Source organism: Bos indicus, chromosome 3 (genome assembly GCF_029378745.1).
Source record: "Bos indicus isolate NIAB-ARS_2022 breed Sahiwal x Tharparkar chromosome 3, NIAB-ARS_B.indTharparkar_mat_pri_1.0, whole genome shotgun sequence".
Lineage (NCBI taxonomy): Eukaryota > Metazoa > Chordata > Mammalia > Artiodactyla > Bovidae > Bos > Bos indicus.
In genome coordinates this window covers 55,941,730-55,967,309 of record NC_091762.1, presented here as the reverse complement: position 1 = coordinate 55,967,309, position 25,580 = coordinate 55,941,730, and the positions used below count along the sequence as shown (strand labels likewise).

General features: G+C 37.3%; 1 long non-coding RNA gene across 3 annotated transcripts in view; it reads right to left on the bottom strand.

Moving 5' to 3' along the window:
• The window catches only part of LOC139182201 (uncharacterized), a 629,939-nt gene that overhangs the window by 286,237 nt on the left and 318,122 nt on the right, over window positions 1-25,580 (bottom strand). For all 3 annotated transcript variants that reach the window (XR_011565811.1, XR_011565813.1, XR_011565812.1), the window contains exon 5: window positions 12,762-12,834. This is a non-coding gene — a long non-coding RNA (uncharacterized lncRNA). The remainder of the gene's footprint in view (window positions 1-12,761; window positions 12,835-25,580) is intronic.

Sequence of the window (25,580 nt, the reverse complement as noted above, 5' to 3'; positions counted from 1 at the left end):
CCAAATAAAAAAAACAAACAAATAAAAATCAGAATAATAACAGTGTATCACTAGCCAGTGTCACTAAAATGATTTGTTTTACTCCTTTAATCTTTACCGTATCTAAACTGACTATAATAAATGAATAATCGCTCTGAATACAGAGCAGTTAATTGAAAAACTGCACCAAGTATAAAACCAAGAAATCATAACACACAATACAAGGTTTCATCAGTGTTTAAGAACTTGTCTTTGTCAATATTTTTAAGGTTCAGTGTAAATGATATTGTTACTATCATATATAACAGACCCTCCTGAATTATGTTAGATATCCCGTGAATATTAATGGCCTTAAGTTAAAGGACATTTCATCCGCACACATTCAGGTGTGAAATTCTGACAGAGTTTGGTTTCTTCCTCAAAGGAAATGGCGTGATCGAAACTAGCTTTATCTTGAAAGCCAAGTTTCTGAGGGCAACCCCTCTTCAAAAGGCATGTGCCAATTTGACAAAGTGTGGGCATCATCTTGAATGTGGAAGATGTGGCCTCTAGCTTATGGGCAGGTTGTTTTTCAAAGTTCCCCTCTGGACATTCATTTAGCATTGTGTGTACCAAACAATGCAAATCCTGAGAGGGGGGTGGATATTAGAATGCAGAAACAAAAACTGCATTGTTGATTTCAAACAGTGTTGTCCTGGGAGAGCACACATTTGTGCGGGCATCCCGCAGTAGACAAAGTAAGAATTTGTTGAATGGAAGCAAGGGGACAAAGACAAGTTGTTAATTATTTGGGCCAGTGGAAAATGTCCTTTCTGGAAAATCTTTGAAAACCTATAGCACCTGAATTTGCATGAAAGTAGTATTATGTGAATATTTCTGTATTGAAAATAAAGCATTTCTGGCTCAGTTCAATAATAACAGCTTACAGGAGAGTGATTGAAGTTATCCAATTCTCTTCCCATTGAAAATGACCTACAGTACATACATACGGAGACACACACAGAAAAATCTGTCATGCCATTTTATTGATACTGAAGTAAAAAGGAATTGGGGTGAGGCACTGTGTGAGCGTTTAACGCACACCAAATGATGATATGGTCGGGGAAAATTATCCCTTTTTCTTCACGTTCCTTTTCCAAATTCTCATCTTGTTCTACCCCCTGCTGAGCTCCTATTGACTTCAAAGAGAGGTCCATGGGGGTCCAGAGCAAGATGAGAATTTGGCCCCGCATGCATAATTTCTGTGCTCTCTTATTCATAACATACACAATAAGCACTGGATTTGAAAAGGCTCTAACAGAGGCTGGTAATGGCTCCTGAATCACCACGTATCTTCTTGGTATACTAAATGATATCTTCAATTGTGCCAGTGGAAACACTGAACACTCTGAGGATAAGACCATGCCAAGTCTTTACCATTCTCCTCATCTATCATTATTACTCTAGCTAATAATAACAATATTTATGCTGTATTAGAATCATAATCTCTTCACTGAAACTTTTATAAGACCACAGGCATATCTGAATCTTTGTAATAAGGAGGATGTACAGAAAATTCTGAAATCTGCTCCCAGGAAATCTCACCATCCCAAGGTGCAAGAAGACATCATGTGGACCAGCATACAACAAAAATCACATCAAATTCCTGTGAATAATGATGAAGAAATAATGAGATGAAGTCAGTCACTTTTTAGAACACTGGTAGAGAAGATAAGTTAGTCTATTCTGTGATTGCAAATGTCATAGATGACATCCAAAGGAAAAGCTGAGAGATAAAGCTGGGGTGAGGCTGAAGGATGCACCTGAAAATTGCAGCATTGTGTAAAGAATATTATGGGAAGGGGGGAATGTGGGAATGTGTAATCAAGTTACAACCTGATGGAATCTGACCATCTTGGGAAGCAAGACACTATACCATGACATTAGTTTATTATTCACAAATGAAAGCATTTGGTCAACTACAGACAAATGAGGAGCAGGAAAAGATAATCCAGTCTCCCTAGTATATGTTCAGTCCATCATTATTTCATCCTACAAAGTTTTTACCTAAGTGTGTGGTTAATCTAATATTGCCTCTTATTTTTCACTGTCCTGTCCTTAAAGGATAATTTGCATTCTCAAACACTGATGCCTTACTATCTATACTATACTATCAAAGACAGCCAAGAATGTGGATTTGCTGAGCAACTCATTTCCTTACATAATTTTCAGATAATCATTTTGACATTTCTTGGTATCCAGGATCCTCAAAAACAGCTGATATCCCTTCCTACTTAAAGTGCATTTATAACTTCGATGGGCAGCAAAGTGCTCTCCCCTATTTATAGATAAGGCCTGCAACTTACAGAAATTAGTATACAAAAATTAGAGTGATGTCACAAATCCAGAAAGCACTTTATGGTTTGTTTACAAAGAAGTTTAAATATTTTATTTCATTTGTTTCTCAACACTATTGGAGGTCTGTTGAAGGGAAGAAGGAGGAACTTCTAATTACCAGGGCAGCTTGCAACAGACCTCTTTGCTCTGGCAGATAAGGCACTTAGTTAAGAAGTAGACATACTGCTTCTCTTGTTACTGACTTCCCTTTCCTGGATATCTCCCAGTAGCCTTAGCATTCAACCTTTTTCTCAGTTGTCCTTGCCTGGAGAACCCCAGGGATGGGATCCTGGTGGGCTGCCGTCTATGGGGTCGCACAGAGTCAGACACAACTGAAGCGACTTAGCAGCAGCAGCAGCAGCAGTATTGGTATTATCACCAATACATGCAAAAAGGAAAAAATGACAGTAACTCAGAGATGCTATTATAAGTGTTGAGCTAGTAGTGTATACACTCTGCTTTTACTTCTTTGAGATGAACATTGTATCAACATAATGTTATCTGTTGTTCTAGCTCTAGGACTCAATAATGCATGCTTCTGAGGACTAAAGAGGGGAAACCAGGCTTATTTGATATCCACCTGTTTTTCCCTCCTGATTCACTATTTAAAATGAAATTCATGGACAAGAAGTTCTATGGGTCCCCAGCACCTGACTAAGCACTTAGTACAAAGTAGGTAATCAATAAATACCTTTAAAATGAATGAATCAGTCAATGTGTATATTGTGTGCAGAGACACTCTTTTAAAATAATTATTTGATTCATTTGCCTTTAAGACATTACTCTCAACTTGAAGCCAATTTAAAATTTTAGGCTCTGTGATTTCATTTACTGATGGGTCTCACTACTGTAGGCATTTAAGGTGGACCTAAAAAGGAGAATTTCAAACAAAGGCAAAGAATTATAACTCAGGCTTCTTCCTAGCTCATGGGGAAAGATGCCTTTCCTTAAAGAGACCTTTTCTCCTGTCTCTCCATGGTTGAGAAATTCGAAACAAAACACAACACACAGGCGAAAATCACATGTAAATGGTTGAAGCACTTGGCATGCAACTGTCTCACATTCTCACAGCCTTAAGTAGTAGAAGATTATCCTTTTAACGAGGATAATTTTATTTTTCACTAGATATCTATCAAAGGAAAGATTACAACATAGCAGCTGGAACGCTGGAACCTACATAATGTATTGCGCATTTTAATCATGTTGGATAAAACACTCTTTCTATGGATATCAATTATACTAATGACTCTTATATAATACTCTCATTGTGCCTACGGGATATGTATTGTCACCTCTCCTTTGTCATAAAAATAGTAGCTCTGGATCCACACTGAAGTGGTTGCTTTCATTTTTATATAATGAATGAGTAACACTGTAAAAAAAGACATTTTATCCCATATTAGTTTAACAGAGTGAAGAGATTTCACATATGACAGTGCTAAATATACTCTTAAGCTGCTAATAAAGCCAAAGCCTGCAGGGAAAAATTCTAATGATGAGCAATGCCAGAAGTTTGTATTTCTGAAACTAAAGCAAAAATGTTCCACTTAGGTACATCCTAAATATCTTAAAAAGGAACAGGGATTTCTAATAATTTCATTTCCAATAAATCTTCCTAGTCAATTTGGAATCATTTTATTTGCAATAAATCTCCTCAGTCAGCCTGAAAGATAAGCACAAATTTTTTTTTTTCCTCTTCCCTGAGTGCAATGTTATGGAGGAAGCTTCTTTTAATGTGTCCTTAAAATTAATAATGACAACAGAAGGTATGATTCATAGCCAGACTACTACATGCTTCCTATTTGTCAACAGAACAAAAATTTCTGCTAGAATGGTTCCAGATTATTCACCTAAAAATAAATAAATGGCCACGTGACCAAATTTCTCAGGTTGTGTTCTAGAAATGCCTCTGCCGAGAGTCTATCAGTGCTCCCATTCTTTAGAGTACCTGCTAGCAATGCTGGAGTTAAGGCTTTATGAGAATTTCTATTATAAACTTCTAGTTTCCAGGTTTAATAAATCAGTCATAAAAATGTGCTCAAAGCTGAAACTTGGCAAAGCAATTTAAAGACAAGAAAAAACTTCTGCCTGGTCATTTTTAAGTTACACAAGTATAAAAAGATACGGCTAGGAAGGAGTCTCAGAAGCATTCCCCTACTAGTGGTTTTGAAGGCATATGATTTCAATTATACAGAAAATTGGTCAAGTGATTGGTCCATAGTGTAGTCAGGATATTTGGGGTGGTTTGAAGGAAAAGGTAAAATAATGAAGTTATTTAAATTCCACCTAGAAGCTTTTAGATGTGCATTTTAAATGTCATAGTCTCTCCGGTTCACCGGAGTTTTTAAAAAAGCACTGGATCATCACTTGCTTCTCTTTTTGTTCAACTAAATAGGGTATCAATCTGAAAAGATCTTGGAAAATTCTCTCCAATTTAAGTACTGACATTTATAAGATATGTATACATTTAATTATTTATGTAGCAAAATGGAATTACCTGCATTAATAGAAGTTTCTGGTTTCTCCAATTTCTCTTTACAAAAATTGCCTCTAAATTTTGTGGGTAACATTTAAATATGTCAATAGATCCATTTCAACACTAAATCTTCAAGTACATATTGAGTGTTTCTTGGACTCTATTCATACAATCAAATAGAATATTTGTTAACTGATTATATCCCCCATTCAAGTTTGATGACCATTGGAACTACTGAAGATTTTGCCACAGCCATCCAAACCTTACTACAAAAACAGGAGGACTAAGGAGAATTTTGTAAGGCAAACATCTTTTTAATTTAAATTTCTTCCCTTTCTCCCAAAATGGAGACATTAATTCCTTGGTAGTTACATATTTAATCTTTGACTGTTAAGGTCAAAGATTTTGAATTCTGAAGGTTCACGCATTTTTTTTCAATTTTGCTCATGTCCGCTGTGAGATCCATATATATAGGAAGAAGGACTTAGCTGGTGAGCTAGCCAAGCCAGCTGCCCCGAATCTCTATCCTAACCCAGTTTTCTTTTCTAATTACTCTCATGTATCCAGTAATAACATGATCATTTCTTGTAAAAAAATATCCCTTAAAATAAAGATTACTGGTATTGAAAGTGACACAGGCTAAAAAGTTATAATTATTCATACTAAACAGAGCAGTATAGTTTGGTATATTTGAATTACACTGCCTGGATTCAAATCCCAGATTCATTCATTTTCTATTTGTGTGACTCTGGGCACATTATTTATTCTAAAGCTCAGTTTCCTTATTTGAAAAAAAGGTGATGAAAATAATAATAATGCTTCCTCATAAGATTTTTGTGAGAACTGAGTTTCAGCACTTATCAGACTAGTTATCAGTAACCTATTTGTTATAATTATTATTACCATCACCGTCATTGTTAATATAATCATCCTCATTAAGGAGAAATAAAGAGGTGGGCCAAATATCTCCCAAGATTTTACAGTTCCCACAGTCAACGTCAAATAGTTTTTATCCCATCTCCTTTTTTTTATTTCCTTTTGGTTTCTTTATGCTCAGTCTCTGACAACACTTTAAAGTCTAAGTGAAGTGAAGTCACTCAGTCGTGTCCGACTCTTTGCAACCAACAACTGTAGCCTATCAGGCTCCTCCGTCTTTGGGATTTTCCAGGCAAGAGCGCTGGAGTGGATTGCCATTTCCTTCTCCAGGGGATCTTCCCGACCCAGGGATCAAACCCGGATCTCCCGCATTGCGGGCAGACGCTTTACCATCTGAGCCACCAGGAAAGCCCTACTTTAAAGTCTAACTTTCAAGCAAAACAAAGCCAAGGGTACCTGTCTACTTACTAGTGAATAGCAAGAATAGTTCACAACTTGGATAAAGATTTAGAAATCATATCTGTCGAATTGGTATTAATATATAACATAAAGTTGGCACAATCACTAATATGAGAGATGAAAAAAATAAAACTATAAAGACTCCAACAGATGAAAATAATAGGTAAGAACTAACAAGGTAGTCAAATCACATTTGGAATATTGGGCTAGTTCTGGGCAAAAGCAGACTAAATTTCATCTAAAATACAATCAGAATGACAAGAGGCCATAAAAGTCCCAATATCTGAGGAAAGATTGAAATATTTGTGACCATTTTTCCCAAATAAAACTGAGGAGTCAAACATACCGTTTTCCAAATATCTGAAAAAGCTATTATTTTAAATAGAGATTGTTTTTATTCTGCATATTTCCATAAATATTGATCAGGGCCACTGGATATAAACTGGACATGGATTTCAAATTATTAAAAGATTTTTTTCAAACTATTAGATATTTTTCTAAAAAAAAAAAAAAAGATTACCCTCATGAAGTGCTACATGCACAGTTTTCTCATCTTGATTTTGTATTTTATTTTTATTTCTATTGGGCAATACCAGTGATTCCTACATGCTTTGTATGCTGGCCTTTCTCCTGACCTCTAGGTCCAAATGTCCCCTGGATTTCCAAGCCTCTCAAAGCAGATTCACTGTCTGAATATGCCAACATGCTTCTATTCTGGGCTTCCCTGCTCATTTATCAGTCACTGAAGATAAAAACTTGAAGGGCTCAAAATTTCCTTTTCTTCATGATGATGATGGTGACTACTTTCTGTTGAATTTTTACTATCTGAAGTCAATGTGCTAAATTTTACATATATTACTATATATAATCTTTACAGTGATTTTTTTTTTTAAAGTTTGCATTATTTTTCTCATTTTATAGGGGATCAGATCAGATCAGATCAGTCGCTCAGTCGTGTCCGACTCTTTGCGACCCCATGAATCGCAGCACACCAGGCCTCCCTGTCCATCACCAACTCCCGGAGTTCACTCAGACTCACGTCCATCGAGTCAGTGATGCCATCCAGCCATCTCATCCTCTGTCGTCCCCTTCTCCTCCTGCCCCCAATCCCTCCCAGCACCAGAGTCTTTTCCAATGAGTCAACTCTTTGCATGATGTGGCCAAAGTACTGGAGTCTCAGCTTTAGCATCAGTCCTTCCAAAGAAATCCCAGGGCTGATCTCCTTCAGAATGGACTGGTTGGATCTCCTTGCAGTCCAAGGGACTCTGAAGAGTCTTCTCCAACACCACAGTTCAAAAGCATCAATTCTTCGGTGCTCAGCCTTCTTCACAGTCCAACTCTCACATCCATACATGACCACAGGAAAAACCATAGCCTTGACTAGACGAACCTTTGTTGGCAAAGTAATGTCTCTGCTTTTGAATATGCTATCTAGGTTGGTCATAACTTTCCTTCCAAGGAGTAAGCGTCTTTTAATTTCATGGCTGCAGTCACCATCTGCAGTGATTTTGGAGCCCCCAAAAATAAAGTCTGACACTGTTTCCACTGTTTCCCCATCTATTTCCCAGGAAGTGATGGGGCTGGATGCCATGATCTTAGTTTTCTGAATGTTGAGCTTAAAGCCAACTTTTTCACTCTCCACTTTCATCTTCATCAAGAGGCTTTTTAGTTCATCTTCACTTTCTGCCATAAGGGTGGTGTCATCTGCATATCTGAGGTTATTGATATTTCTCCTGGCAATCTTGATTCCAGCTTGTGTTTCTTCCAGCCCAGCGTTTCTCATGATGTACTCTGCATATAAGTTAAATAAACAGGGTGACAATATACAGCCTTAACGTACTCCTTTTCCTATTTGGAACCAGTCTGTTGTTCCATGTCCAGTTTTAACTGTTGCTTCCTGACCTGCATACAAATTTCTCAAGAGGCAGATCAGGTGGTCTGGTATTCCCATCTCTCAGAATTTTCCACAGTTTACTGTGATCCACACAGTCAAAGGCTTTGGCATAGTCAATAAAGCAGAAATAGATGTTTTTCTGGAACTCTCTTGCTTTTTCCATCATCCAGCGGATGTTGGCAATTTGATCTCTGGTTCCTCTGCCTTTTCTAAAACCAGCTTGAACATCTGGAAGTTCATGGTTCACATATTGCTGAAGCCTGGCTTGGATAATTTTAAGTATTACCTTACTAGCGTGTGAGATGAGTGCAATTGTGCGGTAGTTTGAGCATTCTTTGGCATTGCCTTTCTTTGGGATTGGAATGAAAACTGACCTTTTCCAGTCCTGTGGCCACTGCTGAGTTTTCCAAATTTGCTGGCATATTGAGTGCAGCACTTTCACAGCATCATCTTTCAGGACCTGGAACAGCTCAACTAGAAGCTGAGGCTTAATAGGGTAAGCTGAATAGCATGGATTTGTAGTCATGAGTATATGACTCTAAAGTTGATATGATTATTCCCTCCCCTATATAGTCTTTCCAATTATTTATCTGTTCTTCTGTAAAATGTTTCTCCCTGCAGCCTTCTCACTTTTCATCTCTCTGAAAGTGAGGGAACTCTGGCTCTTCACATGGCTGTCTTTTTCTCTCAACCTCCATGCAGCAGTTTGTATGTCATCCTAACTGAGAAGACCCCCTTTACTCTAACCTCATGGCACCCTAAGCACAGTGTCCATCATTATTAGTTTTCTGTTATATTTACTTATTTATTGCACCAATTCTCTTAAAAAAAGAGAAAATTCCATGGGGGAGAACGTCCTATCTTGTTCTTCTCTGAATCTCTAGCACCTAGATTGCACTTAGTCAATATTTGCTGATGGACTGGTTGATGGGATATGGCTTTTACCCCATCCCCTCACGTGCAGTCTTTCCACCACTTGACACGGTTCAAGCCCTTATCGTCTCATTTCAGCAACACTGACAGTCACCCATTTTGCCTCCAGTTTCTTCTCACTTGAAGATACAGATACAGAAAGAATCATGTCCCCTGCTCAGAAATCTTCAGTAGCTAGAAAATAAGACTAAACTTCTTAACATGACACTGAAAATGTGATACTAACACTACATGTGTTGCCTTCTATGTTCCTCACTCCCAGTGTTGTTTGAGTGAGCTGTATAATAGTAAGCGGTATAAATTCATGTCCTCTTATCTATTTAATGTTGTTTCATCCCAGAAACCCTTTTTTCCCTCTACTGAAAAAAAAAAAATTCATTCTTTAGGAATTATCTCTTCCACACGTGTTTTTCTGGTTCTATCCTTCAGAGAAAAGTTAAACATTTCCCCCACTCGCATACATTTCCGTTGCACTTTGTCTACTGTCTTTATATTTGTAGAATATATTACAATTCATTATACACTTTTTTTATATTCCCAACTGGATTTAAGATTACAGAAATGACATATAATAAATGCTTAATAAATGACTAAATTTTGAGTAAAGGAGAAAGTGTATTAAATGATATCTAATACCCTTTCATATTTGATATTTTATATATCTTTAATGATTCCATTATTTTAAAAATAAAAAGTATTTTGGCAGCCCCTATCACATTCTTTTACTTTTGATCCATGTCCACTCATTAAAAGCAGTTAATGTTAAAAATAAAATTATAGTGCCAAAAGTGGGGAAGGGATTCATATAAAAAAATTCTTAGGTTGTTTAATGCTGACACTTATTAAGCAACTACATTTTTCATTTAAATTAAAAATCTCCTCATACATCTCTGGTGGAAATTTAAATTGATGAATCTGTTTGGAGGACAAGCTGGCAATATGTATCAGGAGTTTTATAAATGTTTATGGTCTTACATTCAGCATTTGACTTCTAGGAAATCAAAGGAAAAACAGCTAGGAAAAACAAAGGTACAAAATCAATTGTATCATCAATTTACTATTATATTATATATTATTTTATACTAAAATAGCCAGATAAAATTGGAATCAAAAGTTCAATAACAAGAAAATGAAGAAAATTTAAATAAATTAGAGTATCTGCATACAATTAGAATACATCTTTGAATAATCAAAGGCACAAAAAACTAATCATAACAACATGAAAAAGTGGCAAAAATTGTTTATCACATAATCCCCAATATATACATATGTATACATATATACACATATATATACACATGAATGCATACATACATACATGCATGTGTGTGTGTTGGTGTCTGTATGTGTGTGGGGAGGAGAGGGGTAATTAATCTATAATCTCCAGGGGATGAGACTATGTATAATTATGATTTTTTTCTTTATTATTTTTTCTTTATTTTTCAGCTCAACAAAAATAGATATTCCTTATGCATAAGATTTTAAAAATTATTTTAAAAGCTTTCACACTCAGTCTGATTGACATTCAGACAATCTAAAGTGCAGTTAATGATCCAGAATCCTCCCAGTCTTGAAGCCTAGTAGGACTACCAGCTAACCACACAATATAAATTCTGCTTCAAACAAACATACACTTCACACAAAAAATCTTCCATGCAGCATAAGTTATAAAATGTCTTATGAAAAATTAACACATTTTAACCAAAGAGCTCAATAAAAAGTAGTGTAAAGAAGGGGGTAATCTAAGAAAGAAAGAGCATACATAATTCTTGGATGAAGTTGATATATGGAAGTGATGAATGGTTAACATAATGTGCCAAGGAGAAAGGGATATGTGTGGGAGAGATGGCCTAATATAATATGTGTACATATTCATGTCTGAGTAAAAAATGCAAAATATATCCCATCTGTTTTCACCCTCTTTTTATTCTCTTTAGTTCCTCAAACAGCTGGTTACCCAGCAGTGGACTTTCTTGGTGATCGCTTGTTAGAGAAGGTTTCCAATATTACTTTAACAAACCAGAGATGGCTAATGGGGCCAATTCAAGGGGACAGACACTGTCACAGCTTATGTACAAATTTCCTTACGTAATGAGTGGTCCTGGGTTATTAATTCGGTCTTTAGTTTATTGCTCCTGCCAGGCACATTTTGTCTGCCTTTAGTATAAATTATTATGGTATCAGGACACTTGCAACAAATTCCTATCTAAAATAAGGTGGCAGAAGGTAAGAGACTTGCACAGATTAATTTCATTGCAGTACAACTTCAAACATGCTATGTGAGCAGTTTGACGCTATTATCATCACCTGAAGTATCTGCAAGACTGAACTATAACAAGTAAAACTTTTCTGAATATTTCTATTTCATTCATATAAATAATGCGTTCTTTCTGACTTACTCAGATGGCCACCATCTCAAGGCACCTAGGATGTTCCTGAGTAATGACTTTAGTGTTCATGGGTCAGTGGAATATTCCTTCCACAGTAATACCCAAAGTTAATCTGCTACAATGGGAAGAATACTATAAGAATAATAAGATCTAGGTTTGGGTTCTACCTCAACTTCTAATCAATTGCATGATCTAGGACATGTTATTTAGCCAACTCACCTTCAAATTCAATACCTAAAAAAACTAAAATGGAGTAGAGCCCTAGAAGTCTACGCTTCCACCCCAGTGGTTCTTAAGCAGGCATGGTTTTGTCCCTCTGTCCATCTACCCAAGGGACATTTGGCAATGTTAGGAGACATTTTTGGTCATTATAATTTGGATGAAAGAGCTACTGACATCTAAGAGGTAGAATCCAAGGCTGCTGCTAAACATCCTACATGCCTAGGACAGCTCCCCAAAACAAAGAATTACCTGACCCAAAATGTCAATAGCACAATATTGAGAAAGCCAGCTCTTATCCTCCAGTTGCATCATTACAGAAGAGAAATTTCAAATGATACATCAGAACTTTAAACATTGACTTTTTTATACTATGAAGCTTGAACATTTATGGTGGGATTCTAGATGGTTGGTGAACTTCATCTTCTAAAATGAAAAAATTTAAGAAAGACTAGAATATCACCATCTATTTCAACTGTCTCAGGGACTTAATTTAATAGGTGCTTATTTATATAAAATGAGTCTTCTAAACCTTAAGTACAAGTGGCATTTTCTGCTGTCTTAGGAAAAGATTTCAAAAATCTGTTTTCAAGTGACCAAAACTCTTAACATTATGAATGTGATAGCATTTGGAAATCAATGTGGGTTTCTCTATCAGTCTATTTAAATAGCTGACCATTTACTTGGTTATTTTCCTTAACTCTGAGCTTGGCTATTTTTTCTAATACTAAGCTTGTCAATGGCCTCATATTACTGAAGTAATATGAGGATTAGATGATAATATTTCTTGTTGGAATTTCATTCCTTAAAGGACTCAAGATTCTAATATAAATGATTATTAATTAAATGTGAAGATTAGGAAAAGTTCACAGTTAAGAATCTTCTTAAAAATTATTTTTAAAAGCCAGAGTTTTATGAGATTAAAAAAAAACACATTGTATAAAAGATTCTTTTTGTTAATTTGTTTTCCTTTAACAGGAGAACAGTGAAAAATCTGTTATTAACATTAATGAACATTGTAGTTCAATGTGTTCTTTGAAAAGGAGATGGAGAAAAATCTTGCCTTATTTTTTCTTTAAAATTGTAATAATTTTGAAATAATTCTGTCACCATGGGTCCTAAGTATGGATTTATAATAACTGAAGTTCCTATAACTCACCTTGAAGATTTCATCAGAGATGCTGTCAACTTCAAAGATTCTGTTTTCTATTGATTTCTCGTGTTGCCACACCCTATCAAAAAAAGTGAAGAGGGTAAAATTTGCTTTAGATTAGAAGTTCCAAGTTAGAGTTGCAAATACATATCTCAACAAGAGTCTTACCTAAATAGATCTTCTGAAAGTCCTTCAATAAACACAAAACTATTCTTTAATATTCATAAATTTAGACCTCAATGTGTCCCTGAGCGTGAGAACTATAGAACATTGTGGGAAAACCAAATGAACCTGTATATTGTAGGAATCAGAGAATTGTTGGGTAGACATATACATATCTGACTATCCTACCATTTGTTCTTTATGTCCTAGGCTTTGCTTTGAAACTCTGTGTAGATAGTTCCATTTCTTTCACTTATAGTTTAAGCAATTTTAGAAAGCTTTAAAAGCCTTGTACTAACAGTCAATCAACTCTTAAAGTGCCTCGTCATTCTTGTCAAATCAGCCTTAATGTTTCTTGGCAGAAAATCCAATTGTTTCCGTAATGGTGGACTTAAAGAAACCCCAAGTTAATGCTGAGGAGGATTCTTCAATTTCTAAAAGAAAGACTGGTACAAATGCTTTAACTTGATTTGAGTGTTCAACCCTCAGTTGTTTGACAGTATAAATTCTGCTATGGCAGTCTGACATCATAGGCAGAGCACAGAAGTTAGGGACCAAAAATATCTTCCTTAGAATCACAGCTCTGCCATTTAATAGTGGTGGGTCTTTGGATATATTACATCACATTACTGAGTCTTAGTCACTATTATGGGATAAAAACACTTAATTTTTAGGGTTACTGTTGGCATTAAAAAGAAAAATGTTGTGAAAGTACTCTATATATTGCAAATCACTATACAACTGTCAGTCATAATTTCTGCCTTTAAGGATACATTGAATAGATACACTGAGCAAACATCCAACGGTAGATGTGGTAGAACACACACCACTATGAGCTGGTGTGTTAACATAATGACAGCACAGTCTCTACATTACAAGCAACCTATTTCTGTAAACTGCAGATGGAGGAAGAACTAGCTCCTACTCCCCTAGAAGGTTAATGTCTTTTTTCCCCCTTAATATAAAATATGTAGCAAGAAGATTACCTCATGAGCTTCTATTTTTATGCAGATGTAGAAGGAAAAGGAGTTGATAAACTAAGGGTTCACAATAAGAAGGGACCCTTTCCAGGAGAGATACCACTGCTAAGGAAAGTGGTTCCTGATATTCAGAAGTAGGACTTAGATGCATATTTTTGTAGAAGCAGGGTAAGGTGCAGTAAATGTAGCTGAAATAATATTTGCCGTCATTGTTATACGTCTGGTTTCCAATGGTGTGCAAAAGAGGCTCTTATAAATAGCCTCCAAACCTAACCATCACACATGGCATTCTTTCTACAGGAAAATGTGTTTAAAATACAAACAGATAAGTTTAAATTAACATTTAGATTTCAGCTTCACTCAAAGTTAGGAAGTGCTTGTACAATCAGTACTTTGGCCACCTCATGCAAAGAGTTTACTCTTTGGAAAAGACTCTGATGCTGGGAGGGATTGGGAGCAGGAGTAGAAGGGGACGACAGAGGATGAGATGGCTGGATGGCATCACTGACTCGATGGACGTGAGTCTGAGTGAACTCCAGGAGTTGGTGATGGACAGGGAGGCCTGGCGTGCTGCAATTCATGGGGTCACAAAGAGTCGGACACAACTGAGCGACTGAACTGACTGAACTGAACTGTACAACCAATTAAGTATAATTATATTGAAAATTCTACCAGGTTTAAATTTCCTGAGGATGGAATCAAAGACTTGCCTGCTAGTGAAATAATGGTGAGCAGCTGGCCCATGATGTGCTATTAAGAATCCTGGTTTCATGGAAACAGTCCCTGTCTGCTTTGGTGCACATCATCTTTCTCTGAGTTTTCCTATTACCTTATATTGTGCTTATCTGATGAAACTAGTGTTTTAATACAATATTCTACTTGCTTGAATAAGAGGAAGGGATAATTAAATTGACTTTTCCTTCTTCAATTACCAATGACTCCATTCTTAAACCCCAGTGTTCTTTACAACCTGATGTGAATATTACTAAATAAATCACTTTTCAGAATTATTAATAAATTAATGACTATAGTCCAGATAATTTTATCATCGCAGCTTTTTCTATCATGCCAATAAATATTTGTGACTGATTGGTAGTATGAGGGTATAAAATGATTCTTATGAGTACTAATATTATTGTGGCATATTTGCTGTTGTTCTGTGTTAGTCGCTCGGTTGTGTCCAACTCTTTGCAATCCCACGGACTGTAGCTCACCAGGCTCCTCTGTCCATGGGATTCTCCAGGCAAGAATACTGGAGTGGGTTGTCATTCCCTTCTCCAGGGGTTCTTCCTGACCCAAGAATCCAACGCAGGTCTCCTACATTGCAGGCACATTCTTTACCATCTGAGCCATGAGGGAAGCCCAGCACTTACGTTATCACTTTATAAATACCTCTTTAGAGACCATTTCCTGAGTGTAGGGAATATGTTATTCACCTGTAATAATTACTATAGAATAATAATTATTTTATGATTACATAAGAGATATTGAGAGTCAAGAATTGTGCTCATGATGTTTTAGCTTCTTGACAATTTCACAAGTCTCATAAGCTGATCAGTTTTTTCATTCAGTGAATCATTTGAAGGGTAGTTGTGGTTTCTGTGCATCCATTGTGTGGACAGAAGACCCTGCATTAGTCATATCCTTCTACCTTATATTTAACAGTGATATCGTGAGTCTCTCACAGGAATTCTCAAGCCGTTGATTCTACTCTGATTGTTCCTAATAATAGGTCAGTTGCAGATCTGAGGAGACTGGTTGGACTCTCAACTCTACTCACTATCTACATAAATTTGAGAAAGTTACTTAACCTCTCGAGACCTCAGGTCTCACATCTGTAAAATGAGGATTGTTGTAATAAGACAACTTGTGTAAAAACCCTAGAGGGCACCTGCATATGGCTAGGGTGCTATGGCAAGAATCATGAAATGTTTTATCTGCCTGCTTCCCTCACCATTCTCATCCTTCTTCAATAGCTAAATTTGATGTAACCATGTTGGATATCATCCTCCTAATGGCTGTGATGATTCTACCAAGGGAGAAAATGTAAACATAAAAGTGGAAATTTCTAAAAACACAAATTAAATCACCTACTTTGAAAAGAATCTATAATTCCCAATACCTCATTCATTCATTTATTCACTTGAGAATATTTTACTGAATGTCTGACATATGCCAGAACTTAACTAGCTTTGAATACACAGTAATTAGTAAGACAATCTTCCTTACTCCCATAGGGCATTTAGTCTAGTGGCCTTCAAACTATGAAGACATCAAATGCCTGGGTTTATGTATAAAGCTGGAGAATAGTTTATATCTTCCAATCGTGAAAGTATTTTATTGTTTCTTAACTAAGACAGAATTTCCATGTTGAATTGTTTCCCAGTAACATATTTTTAATTATCACAGTGTCTTGTACATAGTGGCTGCTGAAAGAAAAAAACACTTATTTAATTAATGAAATCTTAGGAAACTTGTATTTAACTTTAAAATGCCTATGAAGATACAACAACTCCAAAAAGACCTTAGAAATAGTCACTGAATGTTGACTGAGGAGCAAAGAATGTGAATTTTATGCATCATGCCAGCTCTCCTGCCTCCTCTAGGAAAAACAGACAGGTTGGATATCTAAATAAATAAAAATTTTTCACAGCTGGTGATTTGGGGTATTTAATTATGAGAGGAGAAAGAACTGCTTTTCCTACCAGAGAGGAACATGAATTGGTCTTACCCACTGAAAAGATTTTAAAAAGTATATTTTACTGAGAATAAGTTACACAAGAGAAAGGAAAAAATATCCACCCACTGGTACATGAGCATACTAAATATTCATTCCATTGAGCTTGCTGTCAACTTCCTCCTTTTGCTTCTGTGAAGAGACTTTGGGAGCCTTTCTATTTTGTTCTTTTGTAGCTAGGGTGGCTAATGGTGCTTCATTGAGTCTCACTGCACTTAAGATGTATCTGTATTTCTGCAGGAAGTGAAGAGGCTCTCACTGCATCAGATGATGAAGAATACCCTTGTTCCAACACCTACATGGCATTGTGCAATGCTCACTGAGGCAACACTAACTCCATCCTCTGCAATGGAACAATGGTAAAATTTGGGAGCTATATATGTACTTAGGATTTCTTAGTTGTTTGATCACATCAGTGAAGGGATATGCAATCAATCTACCCCTAAGACAGTGAGTGGTATTGGCCTTAACTCATTACTCCGTCAAGGATTTGGCATTTCAATCGATGGGAAATGATGTGTGATCATTCTAATTTATTATACATCATTTCCCATCAATCGACAAGCTGAAGCCTTGACATAATAAGTACTTACAGACACTGTCAATCATTCTTGGTTTAAATACCTCCCAGTGCTGCCTCTTGGGATATCCTCAAATAGTCATGAAAATAGGATGTACCCCCAAATCTCAAAATGCAATGACTTCATCCAGCAGAAGAAGACTTTGAGATGACCTCTTGCTGGTTAATTCCATCCTTTAAGTAAGGCTGGACCATCCACCAAGCTAAAGGGGATGAAATTGATGAATATTTTCATTACCCATGATTTTCTGCCCAACAAGTCCAAATGCAATTCAAAGCATGGTGGTGTTACCAGAATCATAGGGGTACACATCTGTCTTTGGAAAATGCCAATCTACTCAACCTACTTCATCTCAAAAAAATTGCTATTTCCTGAGTGCTTTTTGGAATAATGTCAAAGCACATTTATTTTCCTGCCTTTTGGCACTGTGGGTAATGACATCACAAGAGAGCAGATCACTAAATAGTATCAAGAAAAGAGATCTCATGAATTGCCAGTCCTTTTAAATACCACAAAGGATGAGAACTGTCTGGTTTGAATAGTTCTAATTGTTTGAAGCTGGATTCTCATGAAAATAACATAAAATAATCCTCAAGTGCATGTGCTAAAGTAACAATGCCCAAAGTCATGATTTTGGACATGGCATGTTGCATATGGTTTTCATGGTGACTCCAAAAACTGCCTGCTGCTTCATATAAGCACTTTTTGGTAATTTTGAAAATATATTATGGCATTTTCAATCTACTTTGTGATGATTTTCAGAAACAAAAACATATTGCCATGAGAATTTGCATATATAGTAGGAGGAGAATTTTTATTTTCACCAGGAGAAAAAGGGAACATTTTCTGAAGAAAGGAGGGTGATGTACTCTAGAACTGACACACATGGCAACATTCTTGTGAGGACAGAAAGAAAAACACGGCATTTGGGCAGGAAAAAGTTTCTTTGCCTGTGAATATCTCCATTAAAATAGCTTGGAAAAGAAGGAAGTCAAGCTGCAAAGGACTTTTCAATCTTAATAAATTTTTTAAAAGGGGGAAAGAAAAGGAATAAACTCTACATGATATTTTTTCACCAGCAACATTTGCGGCATCAGCTTTTTCAAATTTTTTTAAGAATCCAGCTGTGGAAGTCTGATCATTGTGGATAAAGTCTAGCACAGTGCTTTGCATGCAGTGTGTGAGTATGACCTAGAAGTCAGTTCAGAGATGCTAAACCATCACCAAGAAAGTCTGATTCCACCCTGTACGAGGACCCAGTCAGTACCCAAGAGATTAAAAATGACAAACTAATACAATGGATAGACTCCCTCTATCCATTAGTCTAGTTAATAGACTCCCTCTCAATGGGTTTCAAAGCATTCATTAGCTCTTTGAATCTTCACAATCTGCCTTAGCCAATAACTTTCTAATCTTGGGGGTGAATGCCCTCCTCAGTCTTCCCAGCACCAATGTTTCCTCTTTGCTTCCTCATCAGGAATCAGTGGGTCTTGGCAGAACCAGGGCTTGCTGGGGAGCCAGCTGGCTCTGTTAGCTCTTCATATGCTCTGGGGCTTATCCAGACTAATGGAGTAACACAGTTCATTATGCACCTTCCTCCTTTACCCCCTCTGAAGAAGTTCCAGGGTATACCAGGTTTAGGGTAGGAGGCATCGTTGCCATGGAAGCTGCCAAAAGGAGCTGCCAATATCCTATGGAGGAGCTGAGGGATATCAATACTTGTAATAAAATGTACCCTGACCTCAGAAGAGGCTTAGAAGGGAACCCAAGGATGCGGGAAGTCTAGTGTTAGGGCCTAATTCTACCTGAGTCTATATTAGTAGGGCACCAGAAACCATCACTTAAAGGGCAAGCCCTTTACACATATTAACTTATTTATTTCTTTCTATAAATATATATAAAAACAATGCTAGATATTGGTATTGTTATTGTGCCTGTTTTTTTTTTTCCATGAAGTAACAGAAACAGGGATTACATAGTCAAAATAACTTGCCTAGAATCATGTGGCATGTGTAACAGCTGCCATTGCAACCTGAGTTTCAGTAAGACCATCTTCTTACCTGTATTATTGTTGTTGTTCTTTAGCTGCTAAGTTGTGTACAACTCTTTGCAGTGCCATCGACTGTAGCCCGCCAGGCTCCTCTGTCCATGGGATTTTCCAGGCAAGAATACTGGAGTGGGTTGCCATTTCCTTCTCCAGGGGATCTTTCCAACCCAGGAATCAAACCCATGTCTCCTGCTTGGCAGGCAGATTCTTTACCACTGAGCCACCTGGGAAGCCCTCTTACTTATATAGTACAATCTTTAAGAAAGGAGAGAGTTGACATTCAATTCAAAGACAAAGAGGAAAGCAAGTCAAGGAGGCATTTTTATGCATGGAAAGGGGAACAGGCAAGAAGAGAGGAGGGAAATGGCAAACACCTAAGTGATCAAGAGAAGCTTCCAAATATGGTACAAGTGCATAAAATTATAAACTAAAAGAGCATAAGGGTGTCCTTATGATAATTAAGACTTTTTTTTTATATAAATATCTATTTCAAGAGAAGAAAAGGTATAAACATGCAAAAACATTTTAGAGAAAAGTTGATTTCAAAAAAAGGGAAGCTTTTTTCAAAAATCTGATGCAGAATCAATCACAGTCCTCACCACTCCATAAGAAATGAGGCCCCTGCTTCAGAACCCTTGCTAACAAAAGAAACAATGCAGAGAGTGAATGCTCACACATGATGTCTGAGTTAGATGCGATTTGAAAAGCTTGAGTAATAAACTCCTGAAAAATGGGGTTTGGTAATGAGCAAGCCTTTAACTATATAGACATGTTGCCAGGTACTACTTTAATAAACTATTACAAATGATCGATGCAAAGGTGTTTCCAACAGCTGTTTATGCAATGTGGCTGGAAGAATTCTTCCCTAAAGAAACTGTTAGTGGAAAAATTGGCTATGCATGGTTGTGATGTCAAATCCATACATAACAAACTTTCTCCTGTCAATCAACAATCTTGCCATAAATTAATCCATTTATAACAGGCTTTTTTGAATTGACAACGTCGATGTGAATAATAAAAAGGACTCTTTAAGGAACATGAACTCAGAATGGCTTTTTGCAACTCTTTAACACATAGGGAGAAGTGGCAAAGCCTTGTGACTTTTAATTTATATTGAAAAATGTTGGCAGCAGCTCCAAACACCAAAGTAGCTATCCAAAGACATCTGAATACAACAAAGCCAGGGTGACCTCTAACGTTCAACTTACAGAGGTTAAGCAGGATCAGTACATATACAATGATGGAAACAAATGCCAGAGCATTTCTCTTGACTGCCTGAGACACAAAGATCAATGTAGATGAGGTTGTTATGTAAAAATATTCTTGTTTTCATTCTGTCCAATAGGGTATTGCCCCACCAGAGCCTCATGTAGGAAAGTGTGCCTGTGTCGTTACCAGCATCATATCAGGTGCATGAAGCAGACACTTCCATCCTGATTTAGGGTTCTGTTGCCCTGCCCTTTGACCTTGCTTTGATCTTACTTTTCACTCATCTTGTTTCTCAAACTCAGTTAACTCTGCTTTCTGATGTTGTTTCAAAGAAGTCCAGTTTACAAAAATCACAGGGTTGTAAAGAATGTCTCCATGATATCAGATATGTGCTCAGTGTCCCAAATTAAACAATACCTAAAGCAAGAGTTGGGTTCTTAGACAGCTAGAGATGAAATGTCATAATCCCTTCAGGGATCTCTAATCCAACATTTCTGAGTTTATCTTCATGTAGTACAATGGCCCTTCCTACCATCACTACAGTGAAAATTTGACTATTTCTCGTGTCTAAATTCAACATGTTTTTTCTGGCTAACTAACACATATTTCTGGAACCAGGGTTTCCTTTCTCCGAAGTTCTTTTAGCATATATAACATTTCTGTCCTCTTCAATCCTCTTCTACCCTCCACTTAGTCAATCTGATCAAAAAGTAGATATGAATACATGACTATAAGCAGACATGAAAGGCAAAATTATGTAACACATTAATAAGATTTTTGCAATGTATTAGGAGTATCTGGTTGATTTATATTTTGTTTTCCTGCACTGGATAAGAACCACTGCTTTAAATTCTCCACACTTTACCCTATTTCATCTGCTCTTAAAGAGAGAAGCCAATTCTGCTGCTGCTAAGTCGCTTCAGTCGTGCCCGACTCTGTACAACCCCATAGATGGCAGCCCACCAGGCTCCCCCATCCCTGGGATTCTCCAGGCAAGAACACTGGAGTGGGTTGCCATTTCCTTCTCCAATGCATGAAAGTGAAAAGTGAAAGTGAAGTCACTCAGTCGTGTCCGACTCTTCGTGACACCATGGACTGGAGCTCACCAGGCTCCTCCGTCCATGGGATTTTCCAGGCAAGTATACTGGAGTGGGTTGCCATTGCCTTCTCCAAGCCAATCCTAGACCCTATCCAAACATCTCTTTTCACAGGTGCTCTGTTAAGAAAGATTACTCTGAGATTATCCTTTGTTCTTGCTTTGCCCACCAATTGGCACGCTAGCTGAACTGCTCACCTGCTTCCAGTTGATCACACCCCTTTGCCTGGTGAGTCTTTACAGGCATAGTCACACAGAAAACCAGTGTCTAGGCCTATCCATTTATTTCTTAGATGCTTGAGTTTTTGCCACTAATTTTCAATCTCTTAACTTTCCCTCATGTGTTCACTTTGTCAAGAGCATATAGTACTAAAACTATTTTCCAGTGTAGCCTCACCCAACTAAGCCATACATGCCTCTGTAGAGTGCATTTTCTCAATTCCACCATCAGGGCCATTGATGAAAATGACTAAGTCTGATCACAGGGAGGGTGTAACAGACAATAGATTTTAAGATGGAATATAAAACACTAAATTTTGAAAGACAATGAAACATTCTAAATGCATCCCTTCTCCCTTTATCTATCACAGTGTGTTTTATACCTTGCAGACTCTTGCGTTTGTTCAGTAAGTAAGTGAATGGACAAATAAATAATTGGTCCAATGGAAACTTCTGCTGGGCAGGGAACATACATTCCCAACCTCAATGCATTAGCTTTAAGTTTAAATTTACTCAGATTAAGTTTCTATAATGTGGACAAATATTTCCATTTAAATATCTCAACCTACCCTATGAAATTCTTTTAAGGATCTTCTTCAATATATCAATACTATTAACACAACTATAACTATTTCTGTAGTGCTACCAAAGGCCGAAATGCTAGTATATTCAGAGACAATTACAGCCATACCATTCAAAGCAGATAAAGCAAATCTGTGCCTACTTTTAAGAAATGCATTTGTTCAAAATGTGGGGAGCCCTTTACACATTAATGTTGAAGATGTAATAACATGCTCATCCTCAGTATCTCAATTATTCATTTGAAGTTATTGCCCAAACCAGTATATTGCTCTCAACTTGTTTGAAGTTAAATGTTACCTACTATTCTTCTCCTTCCTTCTTTCCTTCAATATTCACTGAGCACTTAATGTGCAGACACAAAGAGAATACGTGATCCTGCTCAAAGCCAGATGTTCCTGGCTACAGCACTCCAATGAGACTGTAATGGCAGGATAAAGGAGGCACAAGTAACAAACAAGATTTCTTTTATATTCCTTCACAAACATGTATTCAGGGCCAGGCACTGTCCTGTCAGTGTTCTATCAGTGTCAAAAATACCTAAAAACAAACAAAAGTCCCTACCATCATAGGGCCCATTGAAGCAAACAAGTCCTATATTTTATTTTACTGATTCTGAACTGGTTCAATTCAGTTCAGTCAATTTAGTCACTCAGTCATATCCGACTATTTGCAAACCCATGGATTGCAGCACACCAGGCCTCCCTGTCCATCAGCAACTCCCAGAGCTTGCTCAAACTCATGTCCATCAAATTGGTGATGCCATCCAACCATCTCATCCTCTGTCATTCCCTTCTCTTCCTGCCTTCAATCTTTCCTAGCATCAGGGTCTTTTGCAATGAGTCAGTTCTTCCCATCAGGTGGCCAAAGCATTGGAGTTTCAGCTTCAGCCTCAGTCCTTCCAATGAATAATCAGGACTGATTTCCTTTAGGACTGACTGGTTGGATCTCCTTGAAGTCCAAGGGACTCTTAAGAGTCTTCTCCAACACCACAATTCAAAAACATAAATTCTTCACTGCTTAGATTTCTTTATGGTCCAACTCTCACATCCATACATGGCTACTGGGTAAACTGTAGCTTTGACTACATGGACCTTTTTCAGCAAAGCAATGTCTCTGCTTTTTAATATGCTGTCTAGGTTTGTCATAGCTTTTCTTCCAAAGAGCAAGTGTCTTTTAATTTCAAGGCTGCAGTCACCATCTGCAGTGATTTTGGAGCCCAAGAAAATAAAGTCTGTCACTGTTTCCATTGTTTCCCCATCTATTTGCCATGAAGTTATGGGACTAGATGCCGTGATCTTAGTTTTTTGAACCTTGAGTTTTAAGCCAGCTTTTTCACTCTCCTCTTCTATGGCTCAGCTGGTAAAGAATCCACCTGCAATGCAGGAGACCTGGGTTGGATCCCTGGGTTGGGAAGATCCCCTGGAGAAGGGAAAGGCTGCCTACTCCAGTATTCTGGCCTGGAGAATTCCACGGACTTTATAGTCTATGGGATCACAAAGAATCAGATACAGCTGAGTGACTTTCACTCACTCACTCATGAACTGATTCAGATAATGAAAAAGATGAAAGAAAGGACAAAGAAAGCATGTCCAAAAGAGAAACATGAGACAGGCAGTCAGGGAAATGGGCCTGACTTAGGTTAAGAAAATCAGAGGTTTCTTCAGTCACCTATTTTCTCTCTTCCCTGCCAGGTTAAATTCTGGATGCTCCATTACCACCCAGTCATGAGCAGTTTCTCTGCAGGAAACCTAACAATCTGAAACAGGCTAAGTTTACCATTTGTAGATATCTAAAACTTCCCTTCAAATCCCTAAAATATGGAGAGCTCATTGCCTATAGATCAACTGTTATCCTTTAAAAATCCATGAATAATGAAGAATAACAACAGTAATCCAGGTAAGTATATATCTCCCCTGCTCTCAAGTCCACCACAGTTCTTTAGTAGGGGTGTTGGAAAAAAAGTTGTCTCTACTCTTGTAGTTTCTTCTGTCTAGCTGAATAATTAAATTGACATGATACAGATAAATAGCTAAAAAACAAATTTAATTACATATATATGGGGAACTAGAATACAAGAGTTTCCAAAGGCGGTTGGATAAAATGAGATATATTTGTCCTCTTGGACTAAGTAGAAGGAGATAGGGGTTTGGGACTTCAAGGAAAGAAAGACAATCACAGGAAGATGGAAAAGAGCAAATGCTTGGTCAACAGATATTTGCTAGACCATGCAGAGACAATGAGTGACAGAAAGTTTTTGGTCTCCAGGGCCTGCCAAGGTGCCTCGACCACACCTAGCCCAGATTCTGTGTAAACATCTCAGAGGACTGTCCTCCTCCTAGTCTAAACCATTTATATAAATATTTTTAGGCATTTAGTCAAGTGAAAGTCACTCAGTCATGTCCAACTCTTTGCAACACTATGGACTATACAGTCCATGGAATTCTCTAGGCCAGAATACTGGATTGGGTAGCCTTTCCTTTCTCCAGGGGATGTTCCCAATCCAGGGATCAAACTCAGGTCTCCCGCATTGCAGGTGGATTCTTTACCAGCTGAGGCACAAGGGAAGCCCAAGGTAAGGCGGAGGCAAAAAGAAGGGCTTCCTGAGTCTTCTGTTCTTTAAAATAATCAGCCTAAAATAATCCTTGAACCCAAAAGACATATACTGGGATAGCAATGTCTGCTCCCTTACAAAAGCAAGGGTCTCCTTTCCTGTCTGCATTGCTTCTTCATTTTATACCACCTATTCAATTAAACAAGAATTGACTAGCAAAATCTGAAACTAAATTTCCTGAACTTATTATTTGAGAACTTTTCCCAAAAAAGACATTTGGAAAGAACTGATAAGACTCAAAAGCTTAGGTGAACATTTTTGCTTTAACTCTATAGTTTCAAATTAGGAGCAGTGCAAATGGAGATCTTGGGATAAAGTTAATGTAAATAAGATCTTTGTCTCTAAATGATACTAGTTCCTCAAAACTCTTTTTTCTTTTGGACTTAACTGTTCGGCATGGACCTAACAGAAGCAGAAGATATTAAGAAGAGGTGGCGAGAATACACAGAAGAACTATACAAAAAAGATCTTCATGATGCAGATAACCATGATGATGTGATCACTCACCTAGAACCAGACATCCTGGAATGTGAAGTCAAGTGGGCCTCAGGAAGCATCACTATGAACAAAGCTAGTAGAGGTGATGGAATTCCAGTTGAGC